Below are 15110 nucleotides of genomic sequence, written 5' to 3' on the forward strand. Positions count from 1 at the left end.
AAATTGGACTACAAATCTACATCCAGGGGGGGGACATGTAGAATCATGGAGAGTTCAGCAGGCTGGAAAGTGAAGTGCCTTGTTCTGCCTCTGCCAACAGAGAGAACAGAACCAACCACAGACTAATCCCCGGGTGGCTAGGGAGGGTGATGACAGCACGGGCCCTGGCCCCAACCCAGTGTAATATGACACACCCTCCCATGTGTGTGTATGTGTGTGTCGGGCCAGTTTAGCTTAATCTGCTGAGACTATAGGCCCTCTACCAGGAAGGAGAACAATATACCAGGGGAATCCAATATAATGGCTAGTGTGTGTGTGTGTGTGTGTGTGTGGGGGGGGGGGGGGGGGGGGGGGGGGGGGTAGGGTGCATCAAAATACAAAATTCTAGCATACTGATATGGCTGGGTGCTAAAAGTGTTCTAAGATATGTTGTTACAACACATGCTAAATAGACTACATTTTCAACAAATTGGATTTTTGAAAAAGCCCAAAATGTTACATTGCACCCCTAAATCTCAAAGAATTTCACCAAAACTTTGCTGAAGTAATTTTTGTGTGTCTGGTAACAAAATGCAACCCCAGCCAGTTTGATATTTTGACAGAAAATGTTTTGCATTGGATTTTGATGCACCCTACAGGGCGGGGGGGGGGGGGGGGTAAGCATGTGTGTGAACCAAACTAAGTCCCATCTGTCGTACTGGACGGGGATGAGCTCGGACACAATGGAGGAGAGGAGGATGAAGAAGAGGAGGAGGATGCCATAGGAGCACCTGGGGAGGATATGAAATCAGTGAGCTATAGAGGGACTGCACTTGAACAAGGCTTTGTAAGGGGATGCTCAAGTGCCAGGGGGTTGGAGAGGTACTCCCTCTGCAACACGTACACAAATGTACTACTGCTGTAGCCTGCTAAAGCAGAGCTCACACACAAACATGTACTTAAATCTGAGCGTCTGTGTAAGCTCCACTGTAGTGTGAGTGAGGGGCACTCAGGGGAGCTTGGATCAGCAACACACACACACACACACACACACATACACACACACAGCCCAGTGAGTCTTAATGAGTTGCTGGGCAAGCAAGGCAATGACGGAATACTGAGTAGAGGGTCCACATGGGATTTCACCTGCAATATGCACCCCTGCTTATCCTCATTTAATAACCTCATGGTGAACACACTGTTCCAGACACTCAGCAGTCTGAAATAGGATTAGACTAGGGTAACAGGATTTCTCTCACTCAGAGCAAGATGTGGCATCCTCCGAGTGTGTGACTATGTTAATATCATTAAAATGTGATATTTGTCCATAACAAACACCATGTTCGAACACAAGGATGCCCACAAGTACACCTGGCATCAGAACACCTTAGGCCGAAGGTCGATGATCGATTTCGTTATCATATCATCGTCCTGGTCGTGGAACCACTGACCAGCTCTTCACTCTCGGGAGGATCTTGGAGGGGGCTTGGGAGTTTGCCCAACCTGTCTACATGTGTTTTGTGGACTTGGAGAAGGCCTACGACCGGGTCCCTCGAGAGGTCTTGTGGAGGGTTACGCGGGAGTATGGGGTCCCTACTTAGGGCCATCCAATCCCTGTACACCCAGAGCGAGAGCTGTGTCCGGGTCCTGGGCAGCAAGTTGTCTTCCTTTCCGGTGGGGGTTGGCCTCCGCCAGGGCTGCGCTTTGTCACCAATCCCGTTTGTGATTGGAGTGCAGTTCGGTGAGCTGGGGATCACGTCGCTGCTATTTGCAGATGATGTGGTCCTGATGGCGTCATCTGCCTGCGACCTCCAGCACTCTCTGGATAGGTTCGCAACTGAGTGTGAAGCGGCTGGGATGAGAATCAGCACTTCTAAATCTGAGGCCATGGTTCGCGGGGTAGACCCAGGACTAGGTGGCGGGACTACATCTAGCGGCTAAAGATTCCCCAGGCAGAGCTGGTTGATGCTGCTAGGGAAAGGGATATCTAGGGCCCCCTGCTGGAGCTGCTGCCTCCGCGACCCGACCCCGGATAAGCGGATGAAGGGCTGAATGGGTCAGGAAGGCCTGACCACAGAGAAGTCAGTGACCCCAGGCAGATAAACAACATTTCCCAGAAGCCCTCTGTGTGTAAACTCCAGAGTCCAGCTCTGGTTGGAGATAATAAGGAAGGAACATTCAAGAACTTTGGCCGGTCAAACTGTCTCTCTCCCTCTTGCTCTGAAACATCTCAAGCCAGGCTGGCTAACCCCCACCCCCACCCCCACCCCCACCCCGCTCTCTGCTTTTGTCCGTGGAATTTTCCATTTGCCACCACCAATCCAACAGACTGAAGACGGAGAGAGACAGAACAGAAGAAGTTAGAGAGACAAAGAGACTTCAAGGACTGAAGCTGAAACATGACATTTGTTGGAAAGACACAAAAAACTAATAATAACCCAGGCCCTTCCTCATAACCTAATAGTCCAGCCCAGACATAGGCTTAATACAAAGAGTATGCTGTCTGTAGAAGAGTGTACAAAAAAATAGAATCCATGTATGCACAAAAAAATATGATAGACAGTATATATATATATATATATATATATATATATATATATATATATATATGTACACACATGTCTGCACAATTTATAATTTGTAAACAGGAGATGTCATTATCTGATGATTTAATCTTGTATCCCTATGTAACACATGACGTGTTAGAAATGTAGTCATTTTCAATGAAGTGAAACTGTTGCTATGCACCAACTGTTGTGGGTATGATGATGAGAATGCGAATCACAACACCTCTGAAGCATCTGTAACAAATATCCAAGTTCAAACCCCCCCACCCACACACACCTGCACACACACAGCACACACACACGCGTACACAAAAAAAGCCCATCTGCACAGACACACGTACAAATCTCATTTGTTTACAAAGGCTTAGGCTAATTAATGGAACTGCAACAAGCCCTCCCCAGAGCACAGATAAGAGATGTCGGGGGACAGGAAGGGGGGTCAGGGAAAGGACACAGGTGTGCAGATAAAGGGGACGCGCCACAGAACACACACGCAGCCTGGTGTATACTCTGCGCAGTACAAGATTGAGACGCACAGGCCTGAGTTGTTGTGACGGACGTGCGCAGGATTCCCATGTTGTGTTACTGGCGTTGCTTAAAATCCTATAGATCAGGCTTTACTTGACTTATGCTGTGTTCAGACCGGGCACGGCGGGCCGCCCAGTTCGCCTGAATCTCGCCGCTGGATCCAGTGACACAACTGAAGGGGTTGCCGCACGGCGAGAACTTTTGGTGAATCTGCCGCGCAGCAAATCCTGGCCGCCACGCGGCGGTTTGCGTGATTCGCGCCGCACGAATTGTATTGACTTTCTATGTAAATTTGCGCCCGGTGTGAACACAGCATTAGGCTATGAGACCTTTCTATTTCTCTGTGGCACACTGAGGTGGGAGAACAGCGCAGGGGCAGATGTCACGCAGACCCAGTCAACCAGAGACTGTTTCCTATTACTCTCCACGGAGGACTGGAGGCAGCAGAGGCACGTCAATGGTCGCAGGACGAGGCCACAGAGAGACAGACACACAGACACACATAAAGACAGACAGCTTTGTTTATCTGTAGAAGGTGACTACATTAAATGTATACATCTAGTGTGTGGTATTTTCAGTAGAACCAGTGAGGTTTCAGTCTACTTGTTGTCACCTATGAGTATTGTGCCAATGATATCAGACCTGGCAGTGACTGACTTCACGACTGACAGGCCGCTTGTCAACAGCCTGGGCTGCTAGGCAACCGGGCTCAGTGCTCTGCAGTAATGCAGCAGGCCATTACAACGCAATCAATTAGTCATTAGGGTTTGTGCTCATGTAGGGTAATAAAGGTCCTGCTTGTTCCAGAGGAACCTTTTTCTCCCTTTCTCTCCCTCTCTCCTGAGCCCGGCTGGTCCTCAGAAGCCGCTGAGGTCAGCCTTCAAAACGCCTGGCTGTGAATTTGATGTGCCTGTAGGGTTGTGTGTGCGTCTGTGTGTGTGTGTGTGTGTGTGTAGGCGTGCGAGTGTTCTCGTGGGTGTGGGAGAAAAATACAGATGTTCATAACTGCGAAAGAAGGCAAGAGTAATAGGAAACAGACTGAATGAGACAAACAGTCGAGTTGACTAGAAGTCAAGCAAGCTGCAGAGAGAGGAATATAATGTTTTTTCTGAAAATAAAAAATAAAAACAGCACAGAAATGACTGTGATGAAACACGCTGCACAGAGGAGCTGTGGAGAGGGAGGAGGGCTGAGTGGGGGGGGGGGGGGGGCACGTTTCTCTCCCTCCTGTGACGAGCTAGCATTATTATTATTCCTCCTCTCACGGAGCCCGCTGCTGATCCGCCCGTCCTGCTCCAGACTGTGCCAGTTCACCTTGAAGCACAGACAGGACAGATGACAGCCACCAAAGCGCCCAACGTAGGGGGGTAAATACAAAAATGAGTGAAAAAGAGACTCAAAAGGGATGCAGATAAAGAGAGAAAGAGTGTCCGTCTGTCACTGAATGTCCCCGTTTCCCACACAAACGATTCCACAGATTCTGCTTGATCCTGCTACATTCCAGTGCTAGTCAGTCCTTCCACAGTGTTGCCAGCGAGATTAGGCAATCAAAAGCTATAAATCAAAAGTAGTGCAGAAATGTAATTAATTAGCCTCTACAAAATGCAAAATACCGCTAGGGTTCTGGCTGCTGCTCAGCTGTCTGATAACAGCTTGTATGGAGCGAGGCCAATTTTTCCTGTGAAGATGCAATAGCACACTGAGACTGGGAGAACTAGCATCTCCAGTAGAGCCTCAGCCTTCCATTCAACCTGACCTGGAAACCTGCTTATAACATAGAACATATATATATATAGAGAGGGAAGGGATAGGAGAGGAAGTGTCACAGTACCAGTGGTGGAAGATAACACTGCACTGCAACTGTCTGTCTTCATCACACAAGTGATATGAGAACAAGACTGAGAACGCATGAAAACCAACTTAGTGGGTGGGCTGATGCGTTGATGGCAGCAGATCTGGGGGAAGGTTTCCAGCAGGCCTTATTATTTGATGGCAGGGAAACCCATACCAAGGCACCACTGATTTGTCCATTAATTTCAATGATGTGTTAATAGAGGAGAAAAAAGGACCAATCAATAATAATAATAATAATAATAATAATAATATGAACAACGGAGTCTTTTCCATCCACAGTGAAAGGCAGAAGGATGGATAAAAAAAACTTAAAGGAGTAGTAAAGGGAAAAATCATGTTTAGCCCTGTTTTAAGGTTACTTATGATCATATACAATGGTTCAGATCAAAAAGTTGACAAAACTAGCACTTTTGAGAAAGTTCATAATTGCTCTACCACCGTTTAGGTCATACAATGGATGTGGGTGGGCACCTTGAAAAATCATTCAAAAACATGTTACTCTCTTGATTATCGGCCATAACAGCAATGTTAATATCCATTATCAGTTTTCAGATCGGTGCATCCCTACTAAAATGGCTTCCTTTAAGTAGCAATAGGGACAAACAAAAAGCCCTAGAATAACCATGCCTGGCTGCCGGTCTCTGGACAGTCTCTCAGATCAACCCATCCCTACTAAATAGCCTAATTTATCTGACCTCTACAAGAGAACCAGAGACTTAAAAGCTCCATGTTCCTAATGATGATCAATAAAGCCAACAGACAATTTTTCACAGCAAGGCAAACACATGCAGACAGAAGCGGCTCTGAGAAAAACTAATCCAGACACACAGGCACACGCTTGCACACTTTACTGCTCCCTCCACATTTGGTATGCAGTTCTCAAAACATCAAGCCATGAGCAGCCTGTCTAGTGAGGCGAGACGTTGCCTCTCAAGGCTTCAGTTCTCAGGAGCAGGGCTCAAAACTGTGACCAAATTGGCATTTCTTTTGCAGTGCAATACAAAATTTGAATGGGTCGCACTGGTGTGAGTAAGAAAAAACGGTCTCTCTCTCGTCCTCAAGAGCCGTATTTACACTGATCCTCTGTGCAAATAGCTGCACAGATTCACTGATATTTACAGCATCTGATCACATTTGTTACGTGGGGGATGTTGTAAAGATCAAAGAATCTGTGCGAGACCACTCGTAGGCTATTCTGCACACGTGATCGCGCGACCACAGGGAGAGCGGAGGGAAAAAAAATCTAACAGTCCCACACAGCCTAATCCATGCTAGCGTTAGCTCGTGAAGTTGAAGGCAAATGAAACGCGAAATCAACTCATTTTGCCAGAAAAAATGTGCCGTGTCAATCACAAACCTCAGTGATCGATGATGAAAAACAGAACTGTCGGGTGAGGACAATGACGACAACAACGGGAGACGAGCAGGCCTACCACAGCTGCCGGTGAAGAAAAAAACATACGCATTCCAATCACAGTGGTTAGACACATGGGACACATTATTGCTGCGTGCCGTTAAAATAATTGATGCGACCAAATTATGTCTGGTGCCACTAACAGAAAAGGTTGGTAGCACCAGTGCAGTGCAAAACTTACCAGCAGAAACATTGTTGTGTTGGGTGAAAGACCGGCGTAAGGAGAAAAAACTGCAGTTAGCGTTTAACAGATGAGTGGTTCACTGACTTAACTGACGGTCTGGGAGGAGAGGGTATTGATCAGAGGCTTACAATTCTATCTAAAATCAAAAGGAACTCGATACAGAAAACATCACTTGATAACCATGTGGGCTAAGGGCAGCATTAACTCTGCTCTCATCTCCATTTAAGTGGAGGAAAGGCAGGAGTGCATGGCTCATTAGCCTGTGGCTCAAACAGTCCGGCGGGTAGAGGGGTGGATACCGGACCAACCTGGCAGGCGTGGCAATCTGAACTGAAGGCCAAGTAGCTTGTGGGAAAGACAAACATGCCAAAGGGGAACACTCTGCATTAGGTCTACTGTGTTTTTAGGCAAAGCCTTGGAGGACCAGCTCAGGCTTGCGGGCCCCTGAATTCACAACAATATAGTAGAAGGCAAAACATATAGGGGCAAAAAAAAGCAAAGCATTTACCTACAGCTGGTAACATAACTCAAACTAAAAGCACGAATGTCCATTACGACCACCGAAATAAGGCCATGTTGGCGGAGTCACATAAGTGATGGTTCTGGAAGCCAAATAGACCCAAGCGTGGTGGGATTCTGATTCCTCTGAGCTCTCAGAACGGACGGGCCAGGAGTAGACTATGAGACTAAGTACCCTTCAGCCACTCCTCTTTTATCATTCCAATTATATAAAGCCCTTGGCAGGGAGGCGGCTGCAAGAGAAATCGGTGATGAAAGACTTGAGGGCTACACCAGGCAGGACTGGTGCTTTTATCACGATTGCACTGCACTGACAGCTGTCTGTAAGAGATGAATGGAACGCTATGATGGGGAAGGCTTGAACTGAGAACAATGATTTCAGAGAGTCAATTTAGAAGTGCATTTCTGGGGGCTTGGTTGTCTGAATTCAGTAGCTGAAACCCCTCCGGTAACCAGATAGCACTGCTGAGCTTGATAAGAGAAACAAAACTTCAACCGGTAAACTGGAATCAAGGCTGCCTCACTTCTGATGCGCTACTGGAAATTGAAGTCGGAGGCTCAACTTTCAAGCGTGAAAAGTGTGCATTAAGCAGTCGATGGGGCTCCTTCATGGCAGAAACCTGAGATGCTCTTTGCTGCTGTTTAAGATCACTTGAAGCCAGCCGCACCACCCCGAGGTGATTAGACACGCTAATCTTGTACAGGCTAGCTACTTCAAAAATATTGTTTTCCCCCTCACTCCCTTTGATCTCTCATTTAAAGCTAATTTAATCAATCTTCCAGTTCTTCCTAAAGGCAAAAGTAACCTATTGCCCCTCTACCCCCATCTCTCCTCCTTATTCTCTCTCCAAAGCTAGTAAACGGTTGAACGCCGCTCTGCACATTAAATGATCTTATTAGTACGACTTTTCAGTGGGCTGGCATGCACCAGAAGAGCATTTTATTGTGTAATAACTATTTGCTCATCAGTAAAGGTTTGTGTAGGGGAGATAGAGGTGTTTTTAAATACGTAGCACTAATTGCCTTCCCTAACATTATCCCAGACAAATTATGAGGAGGCTCTGCCATTTTGGAGTCAAGTACCCCTCCTTTTGGCACACAGATGCCTGGGCAGAAGTGCAACCTCCCTTTCTCTTGACTTCAGTGCTCTACACTATGCATGCAGAGTTGAAGTGCTTCATGTTTGGCGAGCCAAGGGGCGTTCTAACCTTTGAGATCTCTACAAGCACTTATCTGAAGACATTGTGCCATTCTGGGCTGTCAAAATCAGACGAACACAGCAGTTTCTCATTTCTGCCTTGTGGTCATTGTTACCGCCAATCAGCAGGGGTTGGAGGGACTCCCTGCGATCAGATTGGACAGATAGTTCAATGAGGTGTCAGTGGGTGACTCGTGTCGCGTCTGCTCAGATTGTAGGTGTGGTGTCTGAGGTCTAAAACAAAACGTTTTCATCCGTTTCTGATTCAGTTCCAGGCATAGGTGGAGCGGAGCAGAAAACAGTGAAAAGTGTCTGCCTTCCCCTATTGTCATTCTATCTGAATATCTACTATTCAGCGATGGCAACACTTGACATTCCTGCCTGCCTTGGCTGTGTGTGGGAATCCATGGTGATGAGATAATTGGTACAGTTATTATTATTATTATTAACGTCATGCTCTGCCACGGCCACCTCCTCTTAGCAGCCCAATGAGACGCTGAAGCTTCTAGTGTGATCTGATCTCCTGATCTCAGAGACCAAGCTTCATAAGTATGATCTTGATCTCCATGGCTCAAAGCTTCCGAGGCAGTCAATGCTCCAATCCCGGGTTCGTTAGCAAATCATACCTTTAGCGGAGTGTAGAGAAGACACAGTTAATGAACTGTGCCCTTGGTTCTTATAGTGCTGCTGCTATAGCTGGCAGGGAAGATCACGGCTGGCTTCAGCACAGAGAGAGAGCCATCAGCATTAGAGCACACTTACTGAGAGAGCCGTTTAGCACTCGGATACGCAGCTCAATGCGCACCACTACATTTCAGAAAGGCAAGTTGCTGTGATCATGTTTAATTGAATACAGCTCCTATATCTCCTCTGCATCAGCAGCGATGAAACAATGAGGCTTAGGGAAGTACAGGTCTAGATGCACGGGAATTCAATTAGTCACACCCACTCTTATCCTAAACATTCTGCTGGGAGGGAGGCGGAGTGGAGGAAACAGCTGCCGCCGCTCTTAGAGGCTCGCCAAGACAGAACAGTGAGGATTCCCAAGCACTCATGGACACTTAGCTCTGTTAATGAGTTTCTGTTAAGTGTGGAAGGGGGAGTTGTTGCAACTCAGCTGATATAGCATGTCAGGTAAGAAAAACATTGATAGGCTGCATTAGGTCTTACCAGCAGCCAGTAGGCCCCTCGCATTTACTTCCAAAGGAAGACAAGAGCTAACATGTCACAACAACCATGACTGTCAATTATGCCAGAACATCCTCTTGACTACGCCCTGAAGACACAGAATTCCGGTTCCTGAGAGTGCTGTCCCTGTCCTGGTTCCTCCCTCTTCACAACAATGACTGAGGCTATGTAGAATACGAATCCCATGGTAGACTCTGGCAACATCATGCAATGACCTATTTGGAGCTACACAAAACCACATCAGCAATGCTCACAAGGCAGCGCTGGGATAGCAACTTCACTTCATCTGAGATATTTTATAGATGCAAAGTCCCATCTTCAGCCATAGTTCATCATTAGCAAGGAATGAAAAATACAAGCAGAAATTCCAGTCCTATACCTCCTCTGTACCTCTCTCCAACGCCTTTCCTGTTCTGTCTAACGCTCTAGTGCAGCATCATTACTTGAAACCTATTGACCCTGGCTGCTGTGCGATCCCTACAGCGTCCACGTCTCAGACACACTGCGTATATTATTAATAACAGGAGCTGTTACGGTAAGCACATATTGATCCTGGCTGTGAATAAGACAGAGGAAGGGGTGTCAGGGAAGGGGTGTTCAATCTTCGCCTCTCTAATGGGTTGGTGTCTTCAACCCCGGCTCCTCTTCCACCCCCACCCCCCAACTGGGCTCGTTGGAACATCTGCTATGTTTGAGAAATGTGTTTGTTCTCTGACCTGATAAATGTCAAAGGGCTGGTAGGGTGAACCGAAAATGAAAAAAAAAATTCTAGATAGCCTTTTATGTGCTTTGCATCATGTACCATCCCTTCAACCTGTCCACTCTCACTCTACTACTGGAAGCCTTGCCAGTCTCTGTCCCTTGGTACACACATAGTACACACCCACTCACACATCTCCAATTCCGAGGCCCAGTTTCGAGTGAATCGGGCAGTAGGCAGTGGCCTCCTGACCCACTAATGTAAATAGTAGGGCTGTCCCGAATACCATTTTTATGCTTTGAATACTCACTGGTGTTAATGAGCGAATACCCGCATGTACTCATTAAAAATCCCCTAGGTGGAAGCATTGCATAGTAACAAGCTGAGCATTGTGCCCCTGCTACTTGTAGATTATAAGCTTGCTAGATTGTATAGTTTGCTATCTGAGTATATGTTCATGATTTAGGCTATTCATGTGTGGGTTTATTTTATCATGTGTAGGCTTGTGTCAAGCTGCCGACAAGTTTAGGCTTCACTTTCGCGTTCTAATGTAGGAACATCCATAAACTCTTGAACACCACTTACGATTCGGTTTTATAAATGTTGTACCATGATAAACTAGAGGCTGATAGTAGCCTACCAAATCAATCAAACATTCGAAATGGCTTTAAAACGATTTGGGCTGTTTTCTACCAAATGTAGTCCTGCAAGCCTGCTCCCAACTCTCGCCCCAGCCCCATCAACTCGCTTGTGTCGCGATTACAAAGCCTGTTTACCTGCCATTTGCAATAAGGTCAAGATATTAGTCTAAGAGGCATTTTCAATATTTGTAATTATCAGAAGGGATACCTGATATCTTGCTTAAATTGTTTTATTTATAAAGCATTTTTCATTGTGAGACAATCTCAAAATGCTGAGGTAGTAGATCACTTTTTATTTTATTTGTTAAGTCAGCCGAATCCTATCGTGATTGCACATCTCAATGTTGATGTATCCCCTCCTTTTGAATCATTGAATGAGGCAGAAGGGCAGAAGGGAAAAGCAAAAAGCCAAAGGCCAAAAGCCACAAAACAACCCAATCTCTACCCCTGATGCTACAGACAGTCTCCCGCTGAAAAACCATTAGCATTTCCTGTCTCTGCAGGCGCTACCGAGATAGTATTCAGGAATCCAACCCCTTCCAACACCACTCTCCAATTTCCCAGGAAATGAACGAGGTTTGATTCAGTGTCCTGAGATCTAGGCCATGTGAAATCCTGAGTCTCGTGACAGAGAAAAGTAGAAGAATTTTATTGATGGCTGAATTAAGCACTAGATCGGCATACAAGTGCAACCCTTCGGCTGCTAAATGTCATGGCAAGCCTTACATCAATCTCCACGCCTATTTCCAAGACAGAGGGTATAAATATTATTCATGTAGCTTCAGTTCCATTGTATACGCCACAAATCAATCATAAAGTCAGTAGTGAGCCCCGCAGGGCAGAATGAAGCAATTAAATACCAGCTCCATCCATTTCCTTGCGGCTTAAGCCTGTGCTCCAGGGTCAACTGCTGAATGACAAATTAAGTGTAGATGTAACATCTCAGTGAGGGGCTTGATGCCCAGACGCCAGGTTTAACTGAACTGCATAGAGAATTGCTAATTGTGCACACATATACCACCAATTGTGCAAAAATGTACCATATGTCCATAATGTGTTGTCATGTACCTGTGTTAATGTATAGTATTTTATATATATATATATATATATAGAGAGAGAGAGAGAGATCTCCATAGTGTACAATGTATATCCATAGTGTACAATTATATGCTCTTAGTGTATTAATATGCTATGTCCAATATGTCTATAATGTCAAAAGGTATTATGTTGATAGGTTTGATATGCTTTTTTTGTTTTGCTTTTTACTTTAAAAAAGTCTTATTTTCTACTCAAAGTATACTGTAACGTTGAAGGATAACTTGCGATCTCAGAGTCCTGATATCAGTTTTTGAGGCTTGTGCAGTAGCCTAGGCTAATGAAAATGTCTGAGCCCACTGTAACAAGACAAAATTACACCCACTAATCCCCGCAAAGACCAAAGAGTAAGACCATAATGCTCTTTTAATGGTTCAATCATGTCAAAACCATCCATGTAAACATACAAAAAATATTGAACAATCCTTAGTCCTTCCTTAGTCCAAGTTGTGGGCTCTGGGAGATGGGTTTCGTCCAGGGCCTCCTTTAAAATAGAAACGAATGCCTTGTTTCACTTCCAAAGACCCAGCCTAATAATACCCTTCATGGAGAAAGTGTCTCCTTGTAAGAGCCACCCGCAGGCCTTACTCTTAATTATAAAGTGGTTATCGCAGACATCAGTAATATGCTCAGAGGACAGAAGTTAGCTTGCGCCTGAAGCTCAACCTAATTGGGCCGTTCACTCCAGAACAGAATGCAACGCGTCGTTGGGAAAGGGGAACATGAAACAAGGGTCGAGCTTATTATTGCCCTGAATTCTAAATGCATACTTTTAACAGTACTGTAGTTATATGGAAGGAAGCTGAGCAGCACAGTGGGTGTAAGCAACTTTCACTGTCATGTCATTGAGCAAGAGTGCTGAAATATATTGACATTCTCTAGCATTACTCATCAAGTGAGACTGTTACTCATTCAACTTCATTAACATGAATTCATGTTCACAGAGAGCTGATGTCTGTAAATAGCGTGCGTCCAAGGGTTCCAAAGCATCAGTGCTTCAGAGCTCCCATGGTACCCTGGCTACATAACAACTCAACCCACCCATCACCAGAGGCAACTTCAATCTACTATATTCCTAACTCAATAATATCATGTGGCTCCTTGTGACGGGAATTATTTTGGTGTGGGTCTCTGCCTAGCCGTTCTGGTAAACATAACATCTACTCCACCACCCCTCCTGAATTCAACAAGTTCTAGTAACAGCACAAAAGCCAAAGCTACTGAAGTGTGAGAATATGGCCTACCGTAGTGATTCTATTCCACATTAGGAATAGCATATTGTACTCGGGGGTGTAGTGGAGGGTAAATCCAAGTAAACTCGCTTCATCCACATCTTGAGATGAGGCTGAGAGTTTCTCACCCATTTTCTGATCAACTGTATTAATCAATGTGGGTAAACTGTGCACTCAACAGTTTACCCAACTCTGTATTTAGCATTACCACTAAAGTTAGACCCCTGGTTGTACTGTTTCGTGTAATATGTTGAATTACAGGACCATGTTACCCCCCCTTCTCCTCAATCCAACAACACTCCGCAGAATGTGGTTCGATGAACACAAAGCAAAGGTGAAACGTGGCTTGAGAGCAATACAGATAAGCAGGTTAGCTGGGGCTAACTAATGCTCTCCTGGATTAGAGCAGCCATGATCGACCTAAATACTAACTTAACCATCACTAGGTGGTGACTAGCTAGTAATGGTTAGTTGATAACCAGCTCGTCAGCTTGTAAATGAGGACAGGGAGCAAGAACAATGCCTCCAAGTCAGATGCACGCACGTCGTGAACCCATTATGGAAAATAAGGAGCTATGAGCTTTACATTGGATTTCATAACGAACGTATAGCTAGAACCATATATGTATTCATCTATATCACACTATATTTACATGTTATAGTGTCAGTCCTCTTGCTAGGGTTCGCAAACTATCCAGCATAATGGATGTGGAGAGGGAGAGAAACTTTTGCATGCAGACCGGAGTGGACCACCATATGACCCACTCAGATGAACGTAGCTAAGGCTAGCTAGCCTGACCCAGCTAGACCTATGGTGCGTTCGTTTATAACTGGGAGGTGGCAAATTGCGACTTACTAGGAATGATTAAATAAAACACCTCATGAACTCGCACTTCCTCGTCGCAAATTCGGATATGTTTCTCAGCCCCCAGTTGCTCGAATGCACTAGATATAACTAGGTAACTGTGATATAACTAGGTAACTGTGATATAATGGTATATAGCTGAATGCACACAGGTCGGAGGTGGGTATTTTGCCACTTGCGACTTGCCACCTCCGACCACAAACGAATGCACCACTAGAGACAGGGCACAGATAGCTAGCTACCTCCAGCTAGCCAGCTGGTCAACACAAGCTCAACAGCTGACTACAATTGCTATCGTTAAATAAATCTGGTCATACCCAAACAATGAGTTATCTATAAAACTATCCTACAGACAGTTGTTCTGGATGTAAACGAAATGTGTGCATGTCCTTCCCATTTCAATTCACTGGAAAATGCGAGGGGAGATCAACTGGCATTGAAGTAACGTTGAGCTAATGGTACGTTCGTTTATAACTGGGAGGTGGCAAATTGCGACTTGCTGAATGATTAAATAAAACACCGCATGAACTCACACTTCCTCGTCGCAAATTCGGATATGTTTCTCAGCTCCCAGTTGCTCGAATGCACTAGATATAACTAGGTAACTGTGATATAATGGTATATAGATATAACTAGGTAACTGTGATATAATGGTATATAGATATAACTAGGTAACTGTGATATAATGGTATATAGCTGGAATGCACACAGGTCGGAGGTAGGTATTTTCCCACTTGCGACTTGCCACCTCCGACCACAAACGAATGCACCATAACTCGCTGCTAGCGAGGTTAGCCTACCGGCTAACTAGTGTTGCACACATTAAATAGGTTCAAGTTTCAGAGGACGTGGCACAATGTGACATGCGAATGTGAGTTGTTACTCACCAATGTTGGAGTGTAAGGGTTAGCAATCCACACGAGTCGTTAAATGACAGATAATGTGTATATTTTTCTAGTTAAAACAGCATCGCTGGTGAATCCGCCATCTTCACTCAGCGGTTGATGCCCCGTTCTGCTGAAACTCTGGAGTGAAGCAGAGCCACTAGGAGGATGTCCGAGTCTGCCTATCCGAGTCTGCCTGTCCTAGTCTGCCTATCCGAGTCTGCCTGTCCGAGTCTCTCTGCACTCTGGTGGATGGATAGAA

At 45.4% G+C, this 15110-nt stretch overlaps 1 protein-coding gene across 1 annotated transcript in view; it reads right to left on the reverse strand.

Annotated features, from left to right (window-relative positions):
• Positions 1-14968, reverse strand: part of ndst2a (N-deacetylase/N-sulfotransferase (heparan glucosaminyl) 2a) — a 100849-nt gene extending 85881 nt beyond the window's left edge. Inside the window, exon 1 of the mRNA XM_084458923.1 lies at positions 14852-14968. The gene's annotated coding sequence lies outside the window, so the exon portion shown is untranslated. The remainder of the gene's footprint in view (positions 1-14851) is intronic.
• Positions 14969-15110: the final 142 nt, after the last annotated feature.

This window comes from Borostomias antarcticus (assembly GCF_949987555.1).
Source record: "Borostomias antarcticus genome assembly, chromosome: 25".
NCBI classification, from domain to species: domain Eukaryota; kingdom Metazoa; phylum Chordata; class Actinopteri; order Stomiiformes; family Stomiidae; genus Borostomias; species Borostomias antarcticus.